Source organism: Vidua chalybeata, chromosome 5 (genome assembly GCF_026979565.1).
Source record: "Vidua chalybeata isolate OUT-0048 chromosome 5, bVidCha1 merged haplotype, whole genome shotgun sequence".
In the NCBI taxonomy this organism is placed as follows: domain Eukaryota; kingdom Metazoa; phylum Chordata; class Aves; order Passeriformes; family Viduidae; genus Vidua; species Vidua chalybeata.
Genome location: NC_071534.1, coordinates 28,043 through 53,736, shown reverse-complemented (window position 1 = coordinate 53,736; position 25,694 = coordinate 28,043). Strand labels below are relative to the sequence as shown.

The window sequence follows — 25,694 nt, the reverse complement described above, 5'->3', positions numbered from 1 at the left end:
GCGGAGCCGAACGGAGCGGAGCCGAGTCGAGCGGAGCCGAGCGGAGGCGAATGGAGCCGAGCGGAGCCGAACGGAGCCGAGCCGAGTCGAGCGGAGCCGAGCCGAGTCGAGCGGAGCCGAGCGGAGGCGAATGGAGGCGAACGGAGCGAGCGGCTCCGAGTTGAGCCGAGCCGAGCTGCGCCGAAGAGGCGAATCCAGCCGAGTCTAGCGGAGAACAGCCCGAGTGTAGGCGAGGAGCCGAGCGGGGCCGAACCGAGCCGAGCTCCGCCGAGCGCAGCATCCCGAGCAGGGCGGGCCGCCGGGGCGGGCTCGGGTGGAGTCGGGGCTCTCTGAGGCTCCCCGTCCTGTCCCGCTCTCTACCCCTCCTTCTTCCTCCCCGTATTCCTCTTCTTTCTCTCTTTCCCCCATTTCCCGCTCTCCCCAAAGCCGACCCCTTTCTCTCCCTTTTCGGCCTCCCCTCTCGTCCCCCCCTCCATCCTTCCTTCCTCCTCCCCGTATTCCTGTTCTTTGTCCGCAGACCCTCTCCCCTCCTCTCCCTCGCAAACCCGACACCCCGCGCCCCCCCCCCCCCACTCCTTCCTGCTCTGTCCCTATCCCGCTCCTCCGTTCTATTCCTCTTCTCTCCCTCCTCTGTGCACCATCCCTCTTCCCCGCTCCCGGCCTTTCCCTTGCCCTCCCGCTTTCCTCCACAGCCCGACCTCCCTCCCTACCCTTTCTCATGCCCTGCTAGCCCTCTTCTCTTCCCGTCGCCCCGTTCCTTCTTTCCCCGCAGCCGCGGGGCCGGGGGCGCCGGAGAATAAAGCCCAGAGGGCCGGAGCCCGGCGCCCCTGGGCCCTTGCGGGAGTCCCCGCACGGGGCCGGAGGCTCTCGGCGGATCCCCCCGTGCCGGTCAAACCCCGCCCGGCCCCGCCGGACCTGCGGCTTTGCCGGCATCGCGCTGAGAGCGGCCCCCGCTCTGTGCCGTGCCGTCCGTGCCGCGTCCCCGCCGTCTCTGCCGCTCCCTCTCTCTGCCCCTCGCCCGTGACAGCGAGGCTGGGCAGGAGCTTCGACCCTTCTGGGGGCTGCCCCCTTTTCTTGTTGCGGCAGAGTCCCTTTCGGGGGGGATGTACATGTGGAAAGGGATGGAAGCAAGTGCTGGGCTGCTGTCCAGGGCAGTTAAGACTCTTTCTGTGCCTTCTTTGGGGGCCAGGAAAAAGGGGTGAAGACTCGGGGCTCTGGTGTCATTTGGGGCACCCTAAGGTCCCTAGGAGAGGGAGGCACGCTGCGGCGGAGGAGCAGGTGGGTGGCGAATGAGGGGGGTCATGCCGGGTGCCGTCCCCCCGAGGGGGCTGTGTAGAATACTACATCCTGTCAAGTGCTTCGTTTTTATAGGTATTGGTAAAAATAGGAATTTGTCTCTAAATTCATTTGGAAAGAAAGCCAGAGCAGCCCCAGGTGTGAACTGTGAGGATAAGGAGGGGCCGGCTCCTGCCGGCAGCTGTTTTAGGGGCTTTGCCTCAGCTGATTTTACAGGGAGCTGCTGGAGAAGAGGAGTTTATGGGTGGCTCCTGGGGCTGTCCTTGGAAGGACGGTGACAGCTTCGGACAGGGTCTGGGGGATCACCTGGATACGCACTTGGATACCTGGAGCATTGCTCAGAGGAGGTGCCGAGGGACAAACCTTTGTGCCAGGTAGCGGCAGCCAAACAGGTGAGCCCATGTGCATTTGTAGCGGGGACATTTCTCCTTTCCCTTTTAAATTTCATCTTGCCAATCCCTCCCCGGTGCTCCCAGAAAAAAAAAAAAAAAAAAAAAAAAAAAAAGAAAAAAAAGTATTTTGAGTAGGAAAGAAATTCAAATTGAGGGTAGCGACTTGTCTTCCATTATTGACCGTGTCTGAACTGGTGGGGGATCCCCTTTCACGTGTGGTTTTGAGGGTATTGATTGAAGGAAAACCTGCCTTTTCCAGGATGTTAGGGGTATCCCAGGGGTGTCAGGGAATCGACAATACACAGCCCATTGTTCTATTTGTAGTTCACCTCTGCTTCTTATATAATTTTTCTGCTGACAAATCTTATGCTTAGCTCGAATCGCAGTTCTGCTGTTTCTGAGGCCTGCCTTTTGCAGCTTTCCCAAAACCCTCTGGTTTGAAAGATTCCCACAACTTGAGGGATTTCATTTGAGGACAAGCCCTTCTTTTCTGCTCTTACAGGGGCTGAAACTGAAGGGGAGAACACATTTATTTGCCCTTGTTGAAGTGAGGCGAGCACCTGAGTGTGGCGTCAGTTCCGGGGGTTGAATTGAAGGAGGCTGCAGCTCTCGCAGCGTTTGAAGGGTTGGGATCGGGCTGTGCCGCTGCATTGGAGGGCGCTTCTTGTGCCCCTGGCCCGGCAGCCAAGGCTGTGGCGCGGGAAGCTGCTGGCGTTGCCCGGGGAGCTGCCGAGGTGGAAGGGGACCTGGGCGCGGCCGGGCTGGCGCGGGACTGCCGGAGCCGCGCCGGAGCGAGGCGTGCGGAGCCGAGGGGAGCTTTGCCGGGCCGGCGGGCGGGAGAGGCGGCGCGGGCGCTGCGCCGGTGCCGGCCGGTGCCGGCCGCTCCGTCCGCTCCGGGCGCGGGGCTCGGGCGCCGCCGGGGCCCCCTGGGCCCGGTGCCGGCCCCGCCGGGCAGGGGGAGCGGGCGGGGGGCTCCCGGCGCGGCGCCGCCTCTGCCTGCCGCAGGAGCCGCTTTCCTGCCGGGAGCCGCGCTCCGCCCGGTGCCGGCAGCGCGGCTTTTCATTTTCCGAAGGTCCTTGGTTGTAGCGCTTTGGAGGTGGTTCTTAGGAATTGATTGTATCGTTTTCTTTTGTTCGTGCTTGGTGTATGCTAAGGGACATGGTGTACTTCTTGAATGTTATGGTTCTTGGTTCAGGTGCTGATGGCAAGGATTTATTTGGATTGAGTTTTGTTGTTGGATTTCATTTTTGTGGAATTTGGTGGATTTTTTTTGGTTTTGATTTGTTTTGATTTTTTTGGTTGGGTTTTTAAATAATATTTTTATATTATAAAAAGATAATTTAAAATTATATATTTTAAGGTTTACAATGTTTTTTTATGGGTCGTGGCATGAAGTAGCGGTTAGGTTTTTAATTGGATTGTGGTGGCTTTTATTAGCGTGAGTATGTAGTGTTCGTTTTGGTGGGTTTGAGGCAGTGTCCTGTAGTTCATTAGTGAGGTTTTTGTAATATTGGTCATTGCATTATTGTTGATTGTATTATAGAGGTTTTATTCATTTGGTATGTTTGATTGTCGTGTATGTTTTGTTGTTGCAGAGAATCTGGGAGATATTGTTTATGGTTCCATTTATCTTTTGGCTTGGTGTTTATTTCCAGGTGGTATTTTAGTTTTGATGATGGTTTGAGGCATTATGGGTTTATTGAGTTAGGAATCATTTTTTTGTTGTTGTTAATTGAAGTTTTTTTTTTTTTTTTTTTTTTTTTTTTTTTTTTTTGTAGTTTGATGTATTTGGTTGCTGGTTTTTATTCGTTTTATTTTTGGGAACATGGTTGTTTATATGGTGGATTTTTTTCGGTAGTTATTTTATTTGGGTGGTGATTTTTTTGTTTCTTAGTGGTTTAGATTTTTTTATATCGGTAATTGGTTTGGTGGTTTTTTAAGTTTATTTTATAGCGTATTGGGTTCTCTTTATGAGTTAGTGTTGAGGTAGAGTTTTTTTTTTTTTGTTTTTTTTTTTTTTTAGTAACGTTCAGGGTCTGTTTTAGGGTTTTGAGTTTAGTAAGTTAGTTGGATTTTTTTTTTTTCTTTTTAGTGGTTTTTGTGATTTGCTGTGTGGGATTGTATAGGGTTTTTTTTTCATTTTTGTTTAATTTTTGTGATGTGATAAGAATTGTTAGTGAAAAGAGTGTAGTGTGGGTTTTTTTTGCTGGTAGTTGGTTGGCTGGTGGAGCCATTCTAATATTTTTGGACGGTATGGGTGGGAATTTGTTGCTGTTTGTATTGGCATTTTAGTTTTAGGTATTGGATCTTAAATGCAAAATTATAACTATAACTATAATGTAAGAAAACAAATCTAGAAATATAAAAATGGGAATATAAAACTTCCATTTTAAATATAAATAGAATACATATAAATAGAACATGTAACATAAATAATATTATCTATCACCGTAAGATGTTCTAATGTTTGATATAGAGTATTTTATACTCTATAGAGTATTTTAGAGTATGTTTATATAAGTACATATGAATATAGATTATACATATAAATCAAATCCATAGAAAATATCAATCTAGAAATGTATAATTAATATATGTAGATAGATATAAAATACAAAATCATAGAAATTGATACAATACATAATGGATATGATACTGTATATGTCTTATTATACCACATGACATGTCATATATTTTATATATCTAAATATAGTACATCAATATACTGTAATATAATATGTAAGAAACTATAAATGTAAATATCAAAAGCATAAATAGAAAAATATTCAAATATAGTTTAAAATAAAGGGGTTTTTAAAATTTTCTATTTGGTAGTAGGCAGGGCTTTTATTATAAAAATTAAAAATAGAAATAAAATAAATTAGAAAGGGCTTCTTTGGTTTTTATTTGGTTAGAGGCAGGGTTTTTATTTTAAAAAATATGAATATACATTTTATTTTGATATAATTCTAAAAATAGAAATAGATAATCAATGTATAAAGATAGATAAAAAATATAAAGTGTAAATAAAAATAAGTGATAGGAAGATATAGAATATAAATAACACCATCCATCAATCTACATTTACAATGCAAATTTCAATAGAAATGCGAAAAACATAGATAAATTTAAACACAGTTTAGAAGAAAGGGGTTTTTTTTTAGGTTTTGACTTGGGTAGAGGCAGGGGTTTTATTATAAACAATATAAACCTTTTAGAAATATCAATCTAAATATAGAAATATGTAATCAATATATTAAGACATGCATAAAAATATAAAATAAAATAAACTTTAAGTAATATGAATGAATGTAAGAAATTATAAAATTATCATTATACATCAGTATACATTTTAAATCAAAATGTGAATATAAATATAAAAAATATAAAAATAATATAGATTGAAATATAGCTTAAAAGAAAAGATTTTTTATTTTGGTTCTTATTGGGTTAGAGGCAGGGTTTTTTTGTTTTTTTTTTTGGTCGGTGTTTTTCGGTTTCGTGCGGGATGTTTAGGGGCATTTATTGCAGAGGATGTTTTGAAGGGGGTCGCGCCTGTTCTTCTTTGCGCGCCTTCCCCGCCTGCAGCCCCAGGGCGGGCGGCAGTGCCGCCGCCTTGTGGCCAGAGTGCAGTACTGCAGCCCTCGCCCGAGGTCCTCCCGCGGCCGCCACCTTGGGAGTGGGTTGTCGCGGACTCGCTTGACCTTCCCAATATGGCGGCAAAAAAAGGCGGGAAAAAGGAGGACCTCGGTCTGTCTACTGCACTGCCTGCACGGCACCCTGACGCCGGCGCCGTCCCGCGGGATTTTTTTCGCTTTTACCCGTGTCGTGGCCACGGACTGTGAGCTCAGCGGCTGCGCGGGCGGTCAGGTTTTGAGCGGGCGCCGACAGGCATCGGCAAAAACGCCTCTCCCTTCCGAGGGCCTCACGCGGCCGCCATCTTGAAAGTGTCGCGGCGGCCGGGACACTCTTGACCTTCTCAATATGGCGGATAGAAAAAAAAAAAAAAAAAAAAAAAAAGCGCGGGAAAATCGTGGTCCGCGTGCTGCACTGCCCGCGCGCCACGCAGGGGCCGCCCCGCCGGGATTTCCCGCGGCCTTGCCAGTACTGCGGACACGGGCTGTTGCCGCACTTGCGCCGCGGGCGGGTGGGTTTCAGGCAGCATTTTTCTTTTAAATAAGAGATCGTTAATATTAATATCATAGAGCTAGAATTTGCTTACAGGCAGGGCTTTTATTTTAAATAACAGAACTATTTTTGCAATAGAAATATAGAAATGTATATTAATATATCTGGATATATAAAAAGATAAAATATAAATAAATAGAAGTCATAGGAAGAAGATATTTAATATAGAATCGAAATAACATCATGCATCAATATACATGATAAATGGGAATGTGAAAAGTATAAATATGAAAGATAGTTCTAGAGAGTTTAAAAGAAAAGGATTTTGGAGGGGTTTTATTGGGTTAGAGGCAGTGTGTTTTAGTTTGTGTGCGGGTGGTTTTGGGCCATTTATTTTTCAGGATTTTTCCAAGGGGATCGCCCCTGTTCTTTTCTGCCTCCCTTCCCTCCGGGCGAGCGGCAGCCCCCGGCTGTGGCCGGCGGCGGTGCTGCCGCCTTGTGGACAGAGAGCGGTACTGCAGCCCCCCCCAGCCAGCGCCCTGCCCCTCGCCGCTGGGTGCCGGCTGAGGGGGGAAGGACGGCTGCCGAGCGTGGGAAGGGCGAGGCGCGGGAGGGAGCGAGCGGCAAGCGGGGCGGTGTCTGTAAATAGAGGGGAGGGGTGAAGGAGATTCGGGAGAGCAAAGGGACCCGATGACCGAGAAGAAGGGCAGCGGCGAGGGCGGCCCGGCGGGGCCGCTTTCGGCGGGCGGCGGAGGCGCGGTCGCAGCGCTCACGGGCCGGGGGCGGCGGGCGGGGGGCGAGCGGCGTCGGAACAGGGCTGCACTCCCCTTTCCCGATCCCCGCGCGCGTCCCTCTCTAGACGCTGGAAGCGACCGCGTGCCGGAAAATGCCGCCGGGGCGGCGCGCAGGCGGCGGAGCGGGGCCCCGGCTTTCCCCGCCCCTCCTGCCGCCATCTTTGGAAGGTCAAGCGAGCCGTCCCCGTCCCGCCGCGTCGCTGTCTCGTCCCGCCGCGTTCCCGCCGCCTCCCCGTGCTTCCCCGCCGTCTCCACTCTGACACGATCCGCCCCCGTCCCGGACCCCCTCCGCTGCAGGGAAATGCAGGAGAACGCGAAAGCATCGGGGCAGAGCAGCCGCTGGAGGTGCCCGAGCCGTCTCCCCCTTGCCCGCAGGGCCGGAGTTGCCCACCGCCGGCAGCTGACAGCTACGCTGACAGCACGGGCGGCTCCGGCACACGCTTTGCCTCGCTGTGTTCCGGTGCCGTGCTGCTGCGGGAGGACGGGGCCAGCGCTCCAAAGGCCAGAGCAGAGCGCTGGCGAATGGGAGGCGAGGAAGGCTTGGGCTAAGGATGGATTGAAACCGGGCTGCCTGTAAGTGCGCAGAGAGACCTTTGTCATCCACGCTGCCAAAAGGAGCACCTGGTACACCCTATAGGCGTGCCTTGTGTTTCACGTGTTTTCATTTCCTGTTTGTGTCATCCCAAAAAGCAGGGACGGAGCAAATGGGACTGGTTCCCACTGTTGCTGGGTGAAGGCTTTTTACAGGCTGCTGTATTGATGTCATCTTTTTTTCACCCCAAGTTTGGCTTTTCCCATGCTTTTCCCGTAGCTGCTGCATTGGGTGTCCCCAGGAGGGCTGGGTTCCTCAGCAGGGGTCTTAGGAGTTGCTATGGATTCTGATTTTTCTGAAGCTGTATGGAAGCGTGCTAGCGAATCAGCTCTTTTCTCTCCTGAAAAGCTTTCCATCTATGTCCACCCGTGCGTCTCTGTGTTTTAATCACGTAGCCGGACGCGCTGAGGTTTTTACTTTCTAAGCCAAAAGCTGAAGCAGATGACCGTTTGCTTTGTGTGTGTGAGGAGTGGCATTTGTGCTGGAGAGCTGCGGTTGGGAACAAAAGATGGACTAAAGGTGCTCTGGGGACGGGCACGGGAGGAAACGCACAGAAAGGCAAGGCAGTGATGATTGCGGAGGAGAAATGAGAGGTGGTTGCTTCCGATCCGTGGGGACTTTCCTTGGGAGTGATCGATCAGAGAGCGTATGGAAGTAGAGAGCATCTTCTGGCTGCTTCTGTTCTGTAAACTTCTCCCTGGCTTCACAGGTCCGTGCTGGAGAGTGGGAGAAGGGTCCCTGCTGGCTGCCGTGTCCTGGGTGGGCACAGAGCTCTGACCTCGGCCAGATGGGCTGATGAGTATTGAATCAATCCCTGCCTCCTCGTGAGCAAGTTGTTTGAAGGAGTTTGAGGCAGGGACGGCTTTTAGCCGGCTGCAGTTCGGTTTCTTTCTCACAGGTTTCCGGGTGTTTTGATCCTGACGTCGCCAAAGCCTCAGGTTTGCTGAATTGGGGCTCTTACCTGTGTGACCCGTGAAATGTCCCGGAAGCTGATCGATGTCTTCCTGCTCCCGCTGTGTTCATTTGGGCTGTGCTTCAGGCTTCTCTCCCTGGGCCCTTGCCGTTGCCGTATCTCTTGGATGCCGTGCAGAAGGGAATCAGGCAGCCAAGCCTCAGGTTCACCTTCTCCCTCACCCTCTGCGCTGCTCGTGTGGCACAGCAGATCCTGAAGCCAGGTACTGGGACGTGCTGCGTGTGTCACTGCTGGGGTGAAAAGCAGAGCCCTGGGGAGTGTCGATCCCCTCACCTGCTCTGTGCTCCGTGCGCTCTTGCCTGAGCTTTTCCTCCTGGGCAAGAGAAGGGGGGAGGGTGGGCAGCAATGGGAATGCGCCTCAGAGCAAAGGCCTTCTGCAGTTGCCGGGCTGTTCTCCCAGCTCGGAGCGCTGCACGCTCACTGACTGCAGCTTCCAGGAATTGTCGTCCGTGCTTGTGGATTGGGAGCGCTGTCCTCCTCCACCATGCCAACCTTTTCTCTTTACAGAGGAGCACGTGTACATAAGGGTAAAGAGATTCCTTCTGTCACACCGGTATTTGGACCTGAGGAAGGTACCAGGTTTTCTCCAGCTTTTCTACAGTTTTGATTTTGAGGTAAGAGTCCCATTTTAGGTACCCAGTAATTCTTCAGAAATGTATTAGAAACAGCCGCAAAAATACAATGAAACCTCATGCTCCCGCGGGTAGTTAATTAGAAGCGTCTTTCTTATGTTTCATGTAGGAATTCAAAATGTTATTTCTGTGAGGTTTTTGTTGTCTTCTTAATACTAGCGCACAAGGAGTTGTGCTGCGTATGCTCTGTGAGCACAAGAAAAGAAAGTTCTGCCCCGGCTAGCTACAATTCCTCTTTGAGTTTAGGTGAGTAACTTGGAGTTCAACTGAAGTATTTTAGAAACAGCAACTTCTAAAATTCCATTTCCACTGCATGTTTGGGCTGCAGACTGACTGTTCCCAATGGATGTTAGCGATTAAATTTGATAGGAATGGAAATTGAGAAGTCCAGAAGAAGCTGTGGTGAGCCCTGAGCTGGCACTCAGAGGGAACCGGGGTTTTGTGCTCTTAGGAGCATGTATCCTTTGGAAATGTCTGAATGTCTGACGGTGGTATTTTTCTTTATGGCTTCCAGTACAAAACAGCACGAGTGGATCCTCAGATTTCTTGGGGAAGGGCTGCGTGACAAACATTGCTGTGAGCTCTATGTCTACCAGAGGATTTTCCGGGTCATTCTTTCCCTTCTCAGCAGTCCTTTGTGTGACCAGGGCTCCCAGGTAAGAATTGAAAAAGAACAGTTCCCAAATACCCCAAACCACAAAAGCTTGTATGGCCTCAAGATCTCAAGTACAAACCAGAAAGGAGCAGCTGATTCTGCCTTGGTCCTCTTGAAAATCTGTTCCTTGTTGGTTTTGTGGATGTGTGGAGGGGGAAATAATTTAGGTTGTGTCTAAACCGGTCCCATCCTTATCCCCTGAAACTGGGACCGGTTCCTGCCATCGTGGAGCCTCACGTGGGTGCCGTGGTTTTGCTCCTGCAGTCGGGGCCTTTTCTTTTTGGGGTCTGTATTTCCCCAGCCAGCACGTTTGTCACCTGCACAGTGCTTCGGCAGGAGGGAAACTCGCCTGCCGGGAGCTCTCAGGTTTGGGAGCATCCACCCTGAGGATTTCAGGTATCAAAACCTCGGACAAAAAGAGAAAACTGTCTTGCTACCTGAATACTTCTTGTAAGAGCAGCACCTGTGGTGTGAAGCGTTGAAGGGAGAATGTCTTTCCTTCTCTGGAGTTGCTGAGAACAGGCGGTGTTCATTTTAGCTGGAAGTTGATCGGGTACCAGCCAGATTGCTCATTTTATTTTAGATAATCAGATCTTGGCTGTAAAAGAACAAGTTGCATTTTCTGTTTCAGAGTCCTATTCTGGAGATACGACAGAGTGCTGCCCGTGTCACCTCTAGAGCTGCCCATGAGCCGATAGAGGATCACAGCCTCCTCTCGTGGGTCCTGCACGGCTTAGAGAAAAGGTAACCAGCCAAGTACGGGAGACGTGGGGACAATTTCCTGTCCACGGCTGAAGAATGACGTGGCTGAGGATGAAAGCAAGGGGGACAGACCTGGAGACGGGGGCACCGAGGGCTGCACTGGCAGAACTTGCTGAACGCTGAGGTGTCCCTTGTGTTTTTGAGAAGAGAATCAAGAGGCTTTCAGGTGGTGGTGGGAGGGACGATGGTGGGGGGGCTGTGTGATTTGGGAATCACTTCCTTGACAAAGCAAAAGGACACCTTGTGCTGGTGTCTTTAGCTTTGAAATTTCAAGCAGCCTCAGTTCCCATCCTGTCACAGGACCTGCTGCACAGGAAGTGGCACAGTAATGGATTTGAGCTGTCTAGAACATTATTTCTCCTCCCCTTGCCTCTCCCTGACAAAAAAAATCTCTTCTGCAAGCACAGAGTGCCCTGACAGGTTCAGGCAAGTGCACCAAAAGTGCCCTAGAATATGGTCCCCCGTAGGAGATGGACCAGCTGCTGGTGAGGATCTGCCTTTCAAATGTGGTTTTCTTTTCTTTTTTTTCTTTTTGTTCTGTTTCATTTTGTTTTTCAGGTTTCTGGAGAACAAGGTGATAAATAAAATGATTTCCTTACTCCATCCTCTGTGGCTAATAAATTTAGGAGACAAGAGAGAAAACAGGAATCGGTCCCAGATGCTGCTGTTGAGATGGGTATATGATCTACCTGTATATAGATATATGCGTATCTCTGTACATCTGTGTAGTGCTAATAATGGGAGTTTTTATGATACGTTGCTTTACTGTCTTATATTTTTAATAAAGTGTGATTTTAAGTTATTAGGTATAACATTTTATTCTGCTTATTGGCTAAAGTAACATTTTCTTGTATTTTATTGGTATCAAGTCATGTTAATCATTAATTGGTAAGAGTTTATAATGAATTATTAAGGTGTGAATATTGTTCATTAAGGTACGTCTTTTTTTTACTGTAGGTATTTTCATGTGTTCGTATGGGTTTTTATGTTAATGATTTGGGGTTTTTGTGTTATGAATATATTAGTATTTTATTAGGGGTTTTTTTGGTTAGTTTACTTGTTTGGTGTGGTGATCACTCCTGTTAAGTATGTTTATCTATATATGTTTTAAAATGTAAGTTATAAATCTACTTGTTAAGGATTTTTGTAGAGTTCTATGTAAAAATTTAAATCGGTAGGGGAGATAAAAAGCAGTAATTATTAATAAGATGAGTATTTTAGTTTTTAATAATGATTTAAGTTATTCAGCGATGTTTTAATTTTTGAAAATAGTATTTAGTTATTTTTTATGTGTGATTGATTAATTTTTTAAAAAAAAATTAGTAATGGTTTTGTAAATTGATTTCTTGTGATTTCATCAATTTATATATTTTTAAAAATGTTTTCTATTTATGATTGTGTGTGAATAATAAAAAATGAACAGTTGTTTTATTTTGTAAGGTAGTATGTTTAAAGATGTTCATATTTGGCAGTAATTTATTTAACGTTATACATGTGTTATTGTTTGATTTGGTTAGTTAATAAGTAAGTTCATTTGATGTGCTTCAAGTGTGAGTTGTAGTTATTTTAGGTGTTAAAAGAGATGTAGAACTAATAGAATTAGGTTGTTAAAAGGTTGTACGATTTTGATCCTGAGAAGTAAATTTGTGTTGGAGTGATTGGGTATTTTTGGGTGGGTGTTCTTTTTTTTTGGTGTTTTTTTTTTTTTTTTTTTTGTATTATTGTTCTGTTTGGTCTTAGTGGGTTAATTGTTTTAAATTGTAGGTTTGCTGTTTTGAGGTAACTTCTTTGTGGTTTGGTGTGGTTTGGGGGTTGTTTTGTAACTAAATATTGTACAAGTATTTGTTTGTAATGATTTGAGTAATTTTACTTTTGGTGGTTTACCTGTCATTTGGGGTATGAGTGTATAAATGTTATTTGAAGAGTTTATGTTACGTGTAAGTTTTTTGATTTGCAATTTAGTGTTTGGAAAGGATAAGGTTAGTTGTGAGGAGGTATACAAACGAGCTACGTAGAAAAGAGATTTTTCGGGTTGGTGACTGATAAACAGAGCGTATTTGGACGTGGGGTTTTAGTTAGTGTTACTTGTTTGTTCTGTTTTGGTTGTGGAACTATTTCTTTCGGGGTTGGGTTTTTTTGGTTTTTTTTTTTTTTCTTTGGTGTGTTTTAAATAAGGCTTGACACAGTGAGTAGGACTCTTGTGTGATTTTTTTTTTTTTTTTTTTTTTAATTGTGGAAACATAAGTATAACGTGTTCTGTAGGTTATGAAATTGACGGGACTACATTATTGGCTACTTACTAAATCTTGTAGTTGTGAGTAGGTTTTTGTAACTCTGATTTTGAAATCCAAGAAGAAAAGTGAGGAGACGAAGGAGGTAGAGAAGTTATCTCCTTCTAGGACAGAAAGGGTTTAGCGCAGAAACTGCTGGGTCTAATGTGGCGCGGGGGTTTCCGTGCGCCGGCCGGGCCGGGCGCGGGGCTCGGCGGCAGGAGAGCGGCGAGCTGTGCGCGTGCGCGGGAGGCGCGCTGCCGCGGGGAGCCGAGCGGAGCCGAGCGGAGGTGAATGGAGCCGAGCGGAGCCGAACGGAGCCGAGCGGAGGTGAATGGAGCCGAGCGGAGCCGAACGGAGCGGAGCCGAGTCGAGCGGAGCCGAGCGGAGGCGAATGGAGCCGAGCGGAGCCGAACGGAGCCGAGCCGAGTCGAGCGGAGCCGAGCCGAGTCGAGCGGAGCCGAGCGGAGGCGAATGGAGGCGAACGGAGCGAGCGGCTCCGAGTTGAGCCGAGCCGAGCTGCGCCGAAGAGGCGAATCCAGCCGAGTCTAGCGGAGAACAGCCCGAGTGTAGGCGAGGAGCCGAGCGGGGCCGAACCGAGCCGAGCTCCGCCGAGCGCAGCATCCCGAGCAGGGCGGGCCGCCGGGGCGGGCTCGGGTGGAGTCGGGGCTCTCTGAGGCTCCCCGTCCTGTCCCGCTCTCTACCCCTCCTTCTTCCTCCCCGTATTCCTCTTCTTTCTCTCTTTCCCCCATTTCCCGCTCTCCCCAAAGCCGACCCCTTTCTCTCCCTTTTCGGCCTCCCCTCTCGTCCCCCCCTCCATCCTTCCTTCCTCCTCCCCGTATTCCTGTTCTTTGTCCGCAGACCCTCTCCCCTCCTCTCCCTCGCAAACCCGACACCCCGCGCCCCCCCCCCCCCCACTCCTTCCTGCTCTGTCCCTATCCCGCTCCTCCGTTCTATTCCTCTTCTCTCCCTCCTCTGTGCACCATCCCTCTTCCCCGCTCCCGGCCTTTCCCTTGCCCTCCCGCTTTCCTCCACAGCCCGACCTCCCTCCCTACCCTTTCTCATGCCCTGCTAGCCCTCTTCTCTTCCCGTCGCCCCGTTCCTTCTTTCCCCGCAGCCGCGGGGCCGGGGGCGCCGGAGAATAAAGCCCAGAGGGCCGGAGCCCGGCGCCCCTGGGCCCTTGCGGGAGTCCCCGCACGGGGCCGGAGGCTCTCGGCGGATCCCCCCGTGCCGGTCAAACCCCGCCCGGCCCCGCCGGACCTGCGGCTTTGCCGGCATCGCGCTGAGAGCGGCCCCCGCTCTGTGCCGTGCCGTCCGTGCCGCGTCCCCGCCGTCTCTGCCGCTCCCTCTCTCTGCCCCTCGCCCGTGACAGCGAGGCTGGGCAGGAGCTTCGACCCTTCTGGGGGCTGCCCCCTTTTCTTGTTGCGGCAGAGTCCCTTTCGGGGGGGATGTACATGTGGAAAGGGATGGAAGCAAGTGCTGGGCTGCTGTCCAGGGCAGTTAAGACTCTTTCTGTGCCTTCTTTGGGGGCCAGGAAAAAGGGGTGAAGACTCGGGGCTCTGGTGTCATTTGGGGCACCCTAAGGTCCCTAGGAGAGGGAGGCACGCTGCGGCGGAGGAGCAGGTGGGTGGCGAATGAGGGGGGTCATGCCGGGTGCCGTCCCCCCGAGGGGGCTGTGTAGAATACTACATCCTGTCAAGTGCTTCGTTTTTATAGGTATTGGTAAAAATAGGAATTTGTCTCTAAATTCATTTGGAAAGAAAGCCAGAGCAGCCCCAGGTGTGAACTGTGAGGATAAGGAGGGGCCGGCTCCTGCCGGCAGCTGTTTTAGGGGCTTTGCCTCAGCTGATTTTACAGGGAGCTGCTGGAGAAGAGGAGTTTATGGGTGGCTCCTGGGGCTGTCCTTGGAAGGACGGTGACAGCTTCGGACAGGGTCTGGGGGATCACCTGGATACGCACTTGGATACCTGGAGCATTGCTCAGAGGAGGTGCCGAGGGACAAACCTTTGTGCCAGGTAGCGGCAGCCAAACAGGTGAGCCCATGTGCATTTGTAGCGGGGACATTTCTCCTTTCCCTTTTAAATTTCATCTTGCCAATCCCTCCCCGGTGCTCCCAGAAAAAAAAAAAAAAAAAAAAAAAAGAAAAGAAAAAAAAGTATTTTGAGTAGGAAAGAAATTCAAATTGAGGGTAGCGACTTGTCTTCCATTATTGACCGTGTCTGAACTGGTGGGGGATCCCCTTTCACGTGTGGTTTTGAGGGTATTGATTGAAGGAAAACCTGCCTTTTCCAGGATGTTAGGGGTATCCCAGGGGTGTCAGGGAATCGACAATACACAGCCCATTGTTCTATTTGTAGTTCACCTCTGCTTCTTATATAATTTTTCTGCTGACAAATCTTATGCTTAGCTCGAATCGCAGTTCTGCTGTTTCTGAGGCCTGCCTTTTGCAGCTTTCCCAAAACCCTCTGGTTTGAAAGATTCCCACAACTTGAGGGATTTCATTTGAGGACAAGCCCTTCTTTTCTGCTCTTACAGGGGCTGAAACTGAAGGGGAGAACACATTTATTTGCCCTTGTTGAAGTGAGGCGAGCACCTGAGTGTGGCGTCAGTTCCGGGGGTTGAATTGAAGGAGGCTGCAGCTCTCGCAGCGTTTGAAGGGTTGGGATCGGGCTGTGCCGCTGCATTGGAGGGCGCTTCTTGTGCCCCTGGCCCGGCAGCCAAGGCTGTGGCGCGGGAAGCTGCTGGCGTTGCCCGGGGAGCTGCCGAGGTGGAAGGGGACCTGGGCGCGGCCGGGCTGGCGCGGGACTGCCGGAGCCGCGCCGGAGCGAGGCGTGCGGAGCCGAGGGGAGCTTTGCCGGGCCGGCGGGCGGGAGAGGCGGCGCGGGCGCTGCGCCGGTGCCGGCCGGTGCCGGCCGCTCCGTCCGCTCCGGGCGCGGGGCTCGGGCGCCGCCGGGGCCCCCTGGGCCCGGTGCCGGCCCCGCCGGGCAGGGGGAGCGGGCGGGGGGCTCCCGGCGCGGCGCCGCCTCTGCCTGCCGCAGGAGCCGCTTTCCTGCCGGGAGCCGCGCTCCGCCCGGTGCCGGCAGCGCGGCTTTTCATTTTCCGAAGGTCCTTGGTGTAGCGCTTTGGAGGTGGTTCTTAGGAATTGATTGTATCGTTTTCTTTTGTTCGTGCTTGGTGTATGCTAAGGGACATGGTGTACTTCTTGAATGTTATGGTTCTTGGTTCAGGTGCTGATGGCAAGGATTTATTTGGATTGAGTTTTGTTGTTGGATTTCATTTTTGTGGAATTTGGTGGATTTTTTTTGTTTTGATTTGTTTTGATTTTTTTGGTTGGGTTTTTAAATAATATTTTTATATTATAAAAAGATAATTTAAAATTATATATTTTAAGGTTTACAATGTTTTTTTATGGGTCGTGGCATGAAGTAGCGGTTAGGTTTTTAATTGGATTGTGGTGGCTTTTATTAGCGTGAGTATGTAGTGTTCGTTTTGGTGGGTTTGAGGCAGTGTCCTGTAGTTCATTAGTGAGGTTTTTGTAATATTGGTCATTGCATTATTGTTGATTGTATTATAGAGGTTTTATTCATTTGGTATGTTTGATTGTCGTGTATGTTTTGTTGTTGCAGAGAATCTGGGAGATATTGTTTATGGTTCCATTTATCTTTTGGCTTGGTGTTTATTTCCAGGTGGTATTTTAGTTTTGATGATGGTTTGAGGCATTATGGGTTTATTGAGTTAGGAATCATTTTTTTGTTGTTGTTAATTGAAGTTTTTTTTTTTTTTTTTTTTTTTTTTTTTTTTTTTTTTGTAGTTTGATGTATTTGGTTGCTGGTTTTTATTCGTTTTATTTTTGGGAACATGGTTGTTTATATGGTGGATTTTTTTCGGTAGTTATTTTATTTGGGTGGTGATTTTTTTGTTTCTTAGTGGTTTAGATTTTTTTATATCGGTAATTGGTTTGGTGGTTTTTTAAGTTTATTTTATAGCGTATTGGGTTCTCTTTATGAGTTAGTGTTGAGGTAGAGTTTTTTTTTTTTGTTTTTTTTTTTTTTTAGTAACGTTCAGGGTCTGTTGTAGGGTTTGGAGTTTAGTAAGTTAGTTGGATTTTTTTTTTTTCTTTTTAGTGGTTTTTGTGATTTGCTGTGTGGGATTGTATAGGGGTTTTTTTTCATTTTTGTTTAATTTTTGTGATGTGATAAGAATTGTTAGTGAAAAGAGTGTAGTGTGGGTTTTTTTTGCTGGTAGTTGGTTGGCTGGTGGAGCCATTCTAATATTTTTGGACGGTATGGGTGGGAATTTGTTGCTGTTTGTATTGGCATTTTAGTTTTAGGTATTGGATCTTAAATGCAAAATTATAACTATAACTATAATGTAAGAAAACAAATCTAGAAATATAAAAATGGGAATATAAAACTTCCATTTTAAATATAAATAGAATACATATAAATAGAACATGTAACATAAATAATATTATCTATCACCGTAAGATGTTCTAATGTTTGATATAGAGTATTTTATACTCTATAGAGTATTTTAGAGTATGTTTATATAAGTACATATGAATATAGATTATACATATAAATCAAATCCATAGAAAATATCAATCTAGAAATGTATAATTAATATATGTAGATAGATATAAAATACAAAATCATAGAAATTGATACAATACATAATGGATATGATACTGTATATGTCTTATTATACCACATGACATGTCATATATTTTATATATCTAAATATAGTACATCAATATACTGTAATATAATATGTAAGAAACTATAAATGTAAATATCAAAAGCATAAATAGAAAAATATTCAAATATAGTTTAAAATAAAGGGGTTTTTAAAATTTTCTATTTGGTAGTAGGCAGGGCTTTTATTATAAAAATTAAAAATAGAAATAAAATAAATTAGAAAGGGCTTCTTTGGTTTTTATTTGGTTAGAGGCAGGGTTTTTATTTTAAAAAATATGAATATACATTTTATTTTGATATAATTCTAAAAATAGAAATAGATAATCAATGTATAAAGATAGATAAAAAATATAAAGTGTAAATAAAAATAAGTGATAGGAAGATATAGAATATAAATAACACCATCCATCAATCTACATTTACAATGCAAATTTCAATAGAAATGCGAAAAACATAGATAAATTTAAACACAGTTTAGAAGAAAGGGGTTTTTTTTTTAGGTTTTGACTTGGGTAGAGGCAGGGGTTTTATTATAAACAATATAAACCTTTTAGAAATATCAATCTAAATATAGAAATATGTAATCAATATATTAAGACATGCATAAAAATATAAAATAAAATAAACTTTAAGTAATATGAATGAATGTAAGAAATTATAAAATTATCATTATACATCAGTATACATTTTAAATCAAAATGTGAATATAAATATAAAAAATATAAAAATAATATAGATTGAAATATAGCTTAAAAGAAAAGATTTTTTATTTTGGTTCTTATTGGGTTAGAGGCAGGGTTTTTTTTTTTTTTTTTTGGTCGGTGTTTTTCGGTTTCGTGCGGGATGTTTAGGGGCATTTATTGCAGAGGATGTTTTGAAGGGGGTCGCGCCTGTTCTTCTTTGCGCGCCTTCCCCGCCTGCAGCCCCAGGGCGGGCGGCAGTGCCGCCGCCTTGTGGCCAGAGTGCAGTACTGCAGCCCTCGCCCGAGGTCCTCCCGCGGCCGCCACCTTGGGAGTGGGTTGTCGCGGACTCGCTTGACCTTCCCAATATGGCGGCAAAAAAAGGCGGGAAAAAGGAGGACCTCGGTCTGTCTACTGCACTGCCTGCACGGCACCCTGACGCCGGCGCCGTCCCGCGGGATTTTTTTCGCTTTTACCCGTGTCGTGGCCACGGACTGTGAGCTCAGCGGCTGCGCGGGCGGTCAGGTTTTGAGCGGGCGCCGACAGGCATCGGCAAAAACGCCTCTCCCTTCCGAGGGCCTCACGCGGCCGCCATCTTGAAAGTGTCGCGGCGGCCGGGACACTCTTGACCTTCTCAATATGGCGGATAGAAAAAAAAAAAAAAAAAAAAAAAAAGCGCGGGAAAATCGTGGTCCGCGTGCTGCACTGCCCGCGCGCCACGCAGGGGCCGCCCCGCCGGGATTTCCCGCGGCCTTGCCAGTACTGCGGACACGGGCTGTTGCCGCACTTGCGCCGCGGGCGGGTGGGTTTCAGGCAGCATTTTTCTTTTAAATAAGAGATCGTTAATATTAATATCATAGAGCTAGAATTTGCTTACAGGCAGGGCTTTTATTTTAAATAACAGAACTATTTTTGCAATAGAAATATAGAAATGTATATTAATATATCTGGATATATAAAAAGATAAAATATAAATAAATAGAAGTCATAGGAAGAAGATATTTAATATAGAATCGAAATAACATCATGCATCAATATACATGATAAATGGGAATGTGAAAAGTATAAATATGAAAGATAGTTCTAGAGAGTTTAAAAGAAAAGGATTTTGGAGGGGTTTTATTGGGTTAGAGGCAGTGTGTTTTAGTTTGTGTGCGGGTGGTTTTGGGCCATTTATTTTTCAGGATTTTTCCAAGGGGATCGCCCCTGTTCTTTTCTGCCTCCCTTCCCTCCGGGCGAGCGGCAGCCCCCGGCTGTGGCCGGCGGCGGTGCTGCCGCCTTGTGGACAGAGAGCGGTACTGCAGCCCCCCCCAGCCAGCGCCCTGCCCCTCGCCGCTGGGTGCCGGCTGAGGGGGGAAGGACGGCTGCCGAGCGTGGGAAGGGCGAGGCGCGGGAGGGAGCGAGCGGCAAGCGGGGCGGTGTCTGTAAATAGAGGGGAGGGGTGAAGGAGATTCGGGAGAGCAAAGGGACCCGATGACCGAGAAGAAGGGCAGCGGCGAGGGCGGCCCGGCGGGGCCGCTTTCGGCGGGCGGCGGAGGCGCGGTCGCAGCGCTCACGGGCCGGGGGCGGCGGGCGGGGGGCGAGCGGCGTCGGAACAGGGCTGCACTCCCCTTTCCCGATCCCCGCGCGCGTCCCTCTCTAGACGCTGGAAGCGACCGCGTGCCGGAAAATGCCGCCGGGGCGGCGCGCAGGCGGCGGAGCGGGGCCCCGGCTTTCCCCGCCCCTCCTGCCGCCATCTTTGGAAGGTCAAGCGAGCCGTCCCCGTCCCGCCGCGTCGCTGTCTCGTCCCGCCGCGTTCCCGCCGCCTCCCCGTGCTTCCCCGCCGTCTCCACTCTGACACGATCCGCCCCCGTCCCGGACCCCCTCCGCTGCAGGGAAATGCAGGAGAACGCGAAAGCATCGGGGCAGAGCAGCCGCTGGAGGTGCCCGAGCCGTCTCCCCCTTGCCCGCAGGGCCGGAGTTGCCCACCGCCGGCAGCTGACAGCTACGCTGACAGCACGGGCGGCTCCGGCACACGCTTTGCCTCGCTGTGTTCCGGTGCCGTGCTGCTGCGGGAGGACGGGGCCAGCGCTCCAAAGGCCAGAGCAGAGCGCTGGCGAATGGGAGGCGAGGAAGGCTTGGGCTAAGGATGGATTGAAACCGGGCTGCCTGTAAGTGCGCAGAGAGACCTTTGTCATCCACGCTGCCAAAAGGAGCACCTGGTACACCCTATAGGCGTGCCTTGTGTTTCACGTGTTTTCATTTCCTGTTTGTGTCATCCCAAAAAGCAGGGACGGAGCAAATGGGACTGGTTCCCACTGTTGCTGGGTGAAGGCTTTTTACAGGCTGCTGTATTGATGTCATCTTTTTTTCACCCCAAGTTTGGCTTTTCCCATGCTTTTCCCGTAGCTGCTGCATTGGGTGTCCCCAGGAGGGCTGGGTTCCTCAGCAGGGGTCTTAGGAGTTGCTATGGATTCTGATTTTTCTGAAGCTGTATGGAAGCGTGCTAGCGAATCAGCTCTTTTCTCTCCTGAAAAGCTTTCCATCTATGTCCACCCGTGCGTCTCTGTGTTTTAATCACGTAGCCGGACGCGCTGAGGTTTTTACTTTCTAAGCCAAAAGCTGAAGCAGATGACCGTTTGCTTTGTGTGTGTGAGGAGTGGCATTTGTGCTGGAGAGCTGCGGTTGGGAACAAAAGATGGACTAAAGGTGCTCTGGGGACGGGCACGGGAGGAAACGCACAGAAAGGCAAGGCAGTGATGATTGCGGAGGAGAAATGAGAGGTGGTTGCTTCCGATCCGTGGGGACTTTCCTTGGGAGTGATCGATCAGAGAGCGTATGGAAGTAGAGAGCATCTTCTGGCTGCTTCTGTTCTGTAAACTTCTCCCTGGCTTCACAGGTCCGTGCTGGAGAGTGGGAGAAGGGTCCCTGCTGGCTGCCGTGTCCTGGGTGGGCACAGAGCTCTGACCTCGGCCAGATGGGCTGATGAGTATTGAATCAATCCCTGCCTCCTCGTGAGCAAGTTGTTTGAAGGAGTTTGAGGCAGGGACGGCTTTTAGCCGGCTGCAGTTCGGTTTCTTTCTCACAGGTTTCCGGGTGTTTTGATCCTGACGTCGCCAAAGCCTCAGGTTTGCTGAATTGGGGCTCTTACCTGTGTGACCCGTGAAATGTCCCGGAAGCTGATCGATGTCTTCCTGCTCCCGCTGTGTTCATTTGGGCTGTGCTTCAGGCTTCTCTCCCTGGGCCCTTGCCGTTGCCGTATCTCTTGGATGCCGTGCAGAAGGGAATCAGGCAGCCAAGCCTCAGGTTCACCTTCTCCCTCACCCTCTGCGCTGCTCGTGTGGCACAGCAGATCCTGAAGCCAGGTACTGGGACGTGCTGCGTGTGTCACTGCTGGGGTGAAAAGCAGAGCCCTGGGGAGTGTCGATCCCCTCACCTGCTCTGTGCTCCGTGCGCTCTTGCCTGAGCTTTTCCTCCTGGGCAAGAGAAGGGGGGAGGGTGGGCAGCAATGGGAATGCGCCTCAGAGCAAAGGCCTTCTGCAGTTGCCGGGCTGTTCTCCCAGCTCGGAGCGCTGCACGCTCACTGACTGCAGCTTCCAGGAATTGTCGTCCGTGCTTGTGGATTGGGAGCGCTGTCCTCCTCCACCATGCCAACCTTTTCTCTTTACAGAGGAGCACGTGTACATAAGGGTAAAGAGATTCCTTCTGTCACACCGGTATTTGGACCTGAGGAAGGTACCAGGTTTTCTCCAGCTTTTCTACAGTTTTGATTTTGAGGTAAGAGTCCCATTTTAGGTACCCAGTAATTCTTCAGAAATGTATTAGAAACAGCCGCAAAAATACAATGAAACCTCATGCTCCCGCGGGTAGTTAATTAGAAGCGTCTTTCTTATGTTTCATGTAGGAATTCAAAATGTTATTTCTGTGAGGTTTTTGTTGTCTTCTTAATACTAGCGCACAAGGAGTTGTGCTGCGTATGCTCTGTGAGCACAAGAAAAGAAAGTTCTGCCCCGGCTAGCTACAATTCCTCTTTGAGTTTAGGTGAGTAACTTGGAGTTCAACTGAAGTATTTTAGAAACAGCAACTTCTAAAATTCCATTTCCACTGCATGTTTGGGCTGCAGACTGACTGTTCCCAATGGATGTTAGCGATTAAATTTGATAGGAATGGAAATTGAGAAGTCCAGAAGAAGCTGTGGTGAGCCCTGAGCTGGCACTCAGAGGGAACCGGGGTTTTGTGCTCTTAGGAGCATGTATCCTTTGGAAATGTCTGAATGTCTGACGGTGGTATTTTTCTTTATGGCTTCCAGTACAAAACAGCACGAGTGGATCCTCAGATTTCTTGGGGAAGGGCTGCGTGACAAACATTGCTGTGAGCTCTATGTCTACCAGAGGATTTTCCGGGTCATTCTTTCCCTTCTCAGCAGTCCTTTGTGTGACCAGGGCTCCCAGGTAAGAATTGAAAAAGAACAGTTCCCAAATACCCCAAACCACAAAAGCTTGTATGGCCTCAAGATCTCAAGTACAAACCAGAAAGGAGCAGCTGATTCTGCCTTGGTCCTCTTGAAAATCTGTTCCTTGTTGGTTTTGTGGATGTGTGGAGGGGGAAATAATTTAGGTTGTGTCTAAACCGGTCCCATCCTTATCCCCTGAAACTGGGACCGGTTCCTGCCATCGTGGAGCCTCACGTGGGTGCCGTGGTTTTGCTCCTGCAGTCGGGGCCTTTTCTTTTTGGGGTCTGTATTTCCCCAGCCAGCACGTTTGTCACCTGCACAGTGCTTCGGCAGGAGGGAAACTCGCCTGCCGGGAGCTCTCAGGTTTGGGAGCATCCACCCTGAGGATTTCAGGTATCAAAACCTCGGACAAAAAGAGAAAACTGTCTTGCTACCTGAATACTTCTTGTAAGAGCAGCACCTGTGGTGTGAAGCGTTGAAGGGAGAATGTCTTTCCTTCTCTGGAGTTGCTGAGAACAGGCGGTGTTCATTTTAGCTGGAAGTTGATCGGGTACCAGCCAGATTGCTCATTTTATTTTAGATAATCAGATCTTGGCTGTAAAAGAACAAGTTGCATTTTCTGTTTCAGAGTCCTATTCTGGAGATACGACAGAGTGCTGCCCGTGTCACCTCTAGAGCTGCCCATGAGCCGATAGAGGATCACAGCCTCCTCTCGTGGGTCCTGCACGGCTTAGAGAAAAGGTAACCAGCCAAGTACGGGAGACGTGGGGACAATTTCCTGTCCACGGCTGAAGAATGACGTGGCTGAGGATGAAAGCAAGGGGGACAGACCTGGAGACGGGGGCACCGAGGGCTGCACTGGCAGAACTTGCTGAACGCTGAGGTGTCCCTTGTGTTTTTGAGAAGAGAATCAAGAGGCTTTCAGGTGGTGGTGGGAGGGACGATGGTGGGGGGGCTGTGTGATTTGGGAATCACTTCCTTGACAAAGCAAAAGGACACCTTGTGCTGGTGTCTTTAGCTTTGAAATTTCAAGCAGCCTCAGTTCCCATCCTGTCACAGGACCTGCTGCACAGGAAGTGGCACAGTAATGGATTTGAGCTGTCTAGAACATTATTTCTCCTCCCCTTGCCTCTCCCTGACAAAAAAAATCTCTTCTGCAAGCACAGAGTGCCCTGACAGGTTCAGGCAAGTGCACCAAAAGTGCCCTAGAATATGGTCCCCCGTAGGAGATGGACCAGCTGCTGGTGAGGATCTGCCTTTCAAATGTGGTTTTCTTTTCTTTTTTTTCTTTTTGTTCTGTTTCATTTTGTTTTTCAGGTTTCTGGAGAACAAGGTGATAAATAAAATGATTTCCTTACTCCATCCTCTGTGGCTAATAAATTTAGGAGACAAGAGAGAAAACAGGAATCGGTCCCAGATGCTGCTGTTGAGATGGGTATATGATCTACCTGTATATAGATATATGCGTATCTCTGTACATCTGTGTAGTGCTAATAATGGGAGTTTTTATGATACGTTGCTTTACTGTCTTATATTTTTAATAAAGTGTGATTTTAAGTTATTAGGTATAACATTTTATTCTGCTTATTGGCTAAAGTAACATTTTCTTGTATTTTATTGGTATCAAGTCATGTTAATCATTAATTGGTAAGAGTTTATAATGAATTATTAAGGTGTGAATATTGTTCATTAAGGTACGTCTTTTTTTTACTGTAGGTATTTTCATGTGTTCGTATGGGTTTTTATGTTAATGATTTGGGGTTTTTGTGTTATGAATATATTAGTATTTTATTAGGGGTTTTTTTGGTTAGTTTACTTGTTTGGTGTGGTGATCACTCCTGTTAAGTATGTTTATCTATATATGTTTTAAAATGTAAGTTATAAATCTACTTGTTAAGGATTTTTGTAGAGTTCTATGTAAAAATTTAAATCGGTAGGGGAGATAAAAAGCAGTAATTATTAATAAGATGAGTATTTTAGTTTTTAATAATGATTTAAGTTATTCAGCGATGTTTTAATTTTTGAAAATAGTATTTAGTTATTTTTTATGTGTGATTGATTAATTTTTTAAAAAAAAATTAGTAATGGTTTTGTAAATTGATTTCTTGTGATTTCATCAATTTATATATTTTTAAAAATGTTTTCTATTTATGATTGTGTGTGAATAATAAAAAATGAACAGTTGTTTTATTTTGTAAGGTAGTATGTTTAAAGATGTTCATATTTGGCAGTAATTTATTTAACGTTATACATGTGTTATTGTTTGATTTGGTTAGTTAATAAGTAAGTTCATTTGATGTGCTTCAAGTGTGAGTTGTAGTTATTTTAGGTGTTAAAAGAGATGTAGAACTAATAGAATTAGGTTGTTAAAAGGTTGTACGATTTTGATCCTGAGAAGTAAATTTGTGTTGGAGTGATTGGGTATTTTTGGGTGGGTGTTCTTTTTTTTTGGTGTTTTTTTTTTTTTTTTTTTTTTATATGTATTATTGTTCTGTTTGGTCTTAGTGGGTTAATTGTTTTAAATTGTAGGTTTGCTGTTTTGAGGTAACTTCTTTGTGGTTTGGTGTGGTTTGGGGGTTGTTTTGTAACTAAATATTGTACAAGTATTTGTTTGTAATGATTTGAGTAATTTTACTTTTGGTGGTTTACCTGTCATTTGGGGTATGAGTGTATAAATGTTATTTGAAGAGTTTATGTTACGTGTAAGTTTTTTGATTTGCAATTTAGTGTTTGGAAAGGATAAGGTTAGTTGTGAGGAGGTATACAAACGAGCTACGTAGAAAAGAGATTTTTCGGGTTGGTGACTGATAAACAGAGCGTATTTGGACGTGGGGTTTTAGTTAGTGTTACTTGTTTGTTCTGTTTTGGTTGTGGAACTATTTCTTTCGGGGTTGGGTTTTTTTGGTTTTTTTTTTTTTCTTTGGTGTGTTTTAAATAAGGCTTGACACAGTGAGTAGGACTCTTGTGTGATTTTTTTTTTTTTTTTTTTTTTAAATTGTGGAAACATAAGTATAACGTGTTCTGTAGGTTATGAAATTGACGGGACTACATTATTGGCTACTTACTAAATCTTGTAGTTGTGAGTAGGTTTTTGTAACTCTGATTTTGAAATCCAAGAAGAAAAGTGAGGAGACGAAGGAGGTAGAGAAGTTATCTCCTTCTAGGACAGAAAGGGTTTAGCGCAGAAACTGCTGGGTCTAATGTGGCGCGGGGGTTTCCGTGCGCCGGCCGGGCCGGGCGCGGGGCTCGGCGGCAGGAGAGCGGCGAGCTGTGCGCGTGCGCGGGAGGCGCGCTGCCGCGGGGAGCCGAGCGGAGCCGAGCGGAGGTGAATGGAGCCGAGCGGAGCCGAACGGAGCCGAGCGGAGGTGAATGGAGCCGAGCGGAGCCGAGC

At 47.4% G+C, this 25,694-nt stretch overlaps 2 long non-coding RNA genes across 4 annotated transcripts; both read left to right on the top strand.

The window, feature by feature from the left end:
- Positions 1-1,315: 1,315 nt before the first annotated feature.
- Positions 1,316-12,153, top strand: LOC128787870 (uncharacterized). Of its 2 annotated transcripts, XR_008430885.1 has the most exons (6): positions 1,316-1,688; positions 2,191-2,259; positions 7,912-8,377; positions 8,683-8,789; positions 9,322-9,463; positions 10,094-12,153. It is a non-coding gene; the product is annotated as an uncharacterized LOC128787870 (long non-coding RNA). The 2 variants fall into 2 exon arrangements; XR_008430886.1 differs by lacking the exons at positions 1,316-1,688; positions 2,191-2,259 and adding an exon at positions 5,712-5,835.
- A 2,001-nt stretch (positions 12,154-14,154) lies between these two features.
- Positions 14,155-24,997, top strand: LOC128787871 (uncharacterized). 2 transcript variants are annotated; one of them, XR_008430887.1, is made up of 6 exons: positions 14,155-14,527; positions 15,030-15,098; positions 20,750-21,215; positions 21,521-21,627; positions 22,160-22,301; positions 22,932-24,997. It is a non-coding gene; the product is annotated as an uncharacterized LOC128787871 (long non-coding RNA). The 2 variants fall into 2 exon arrangements; XR_008430888.1 differs by lacking the exons at positions 14,155-14,527; positions 15,030-15,098 and adding an exon at positions 18,550-18,673.
- Positions 24,998-25,694: the final 697 nt, after the last annotated feature.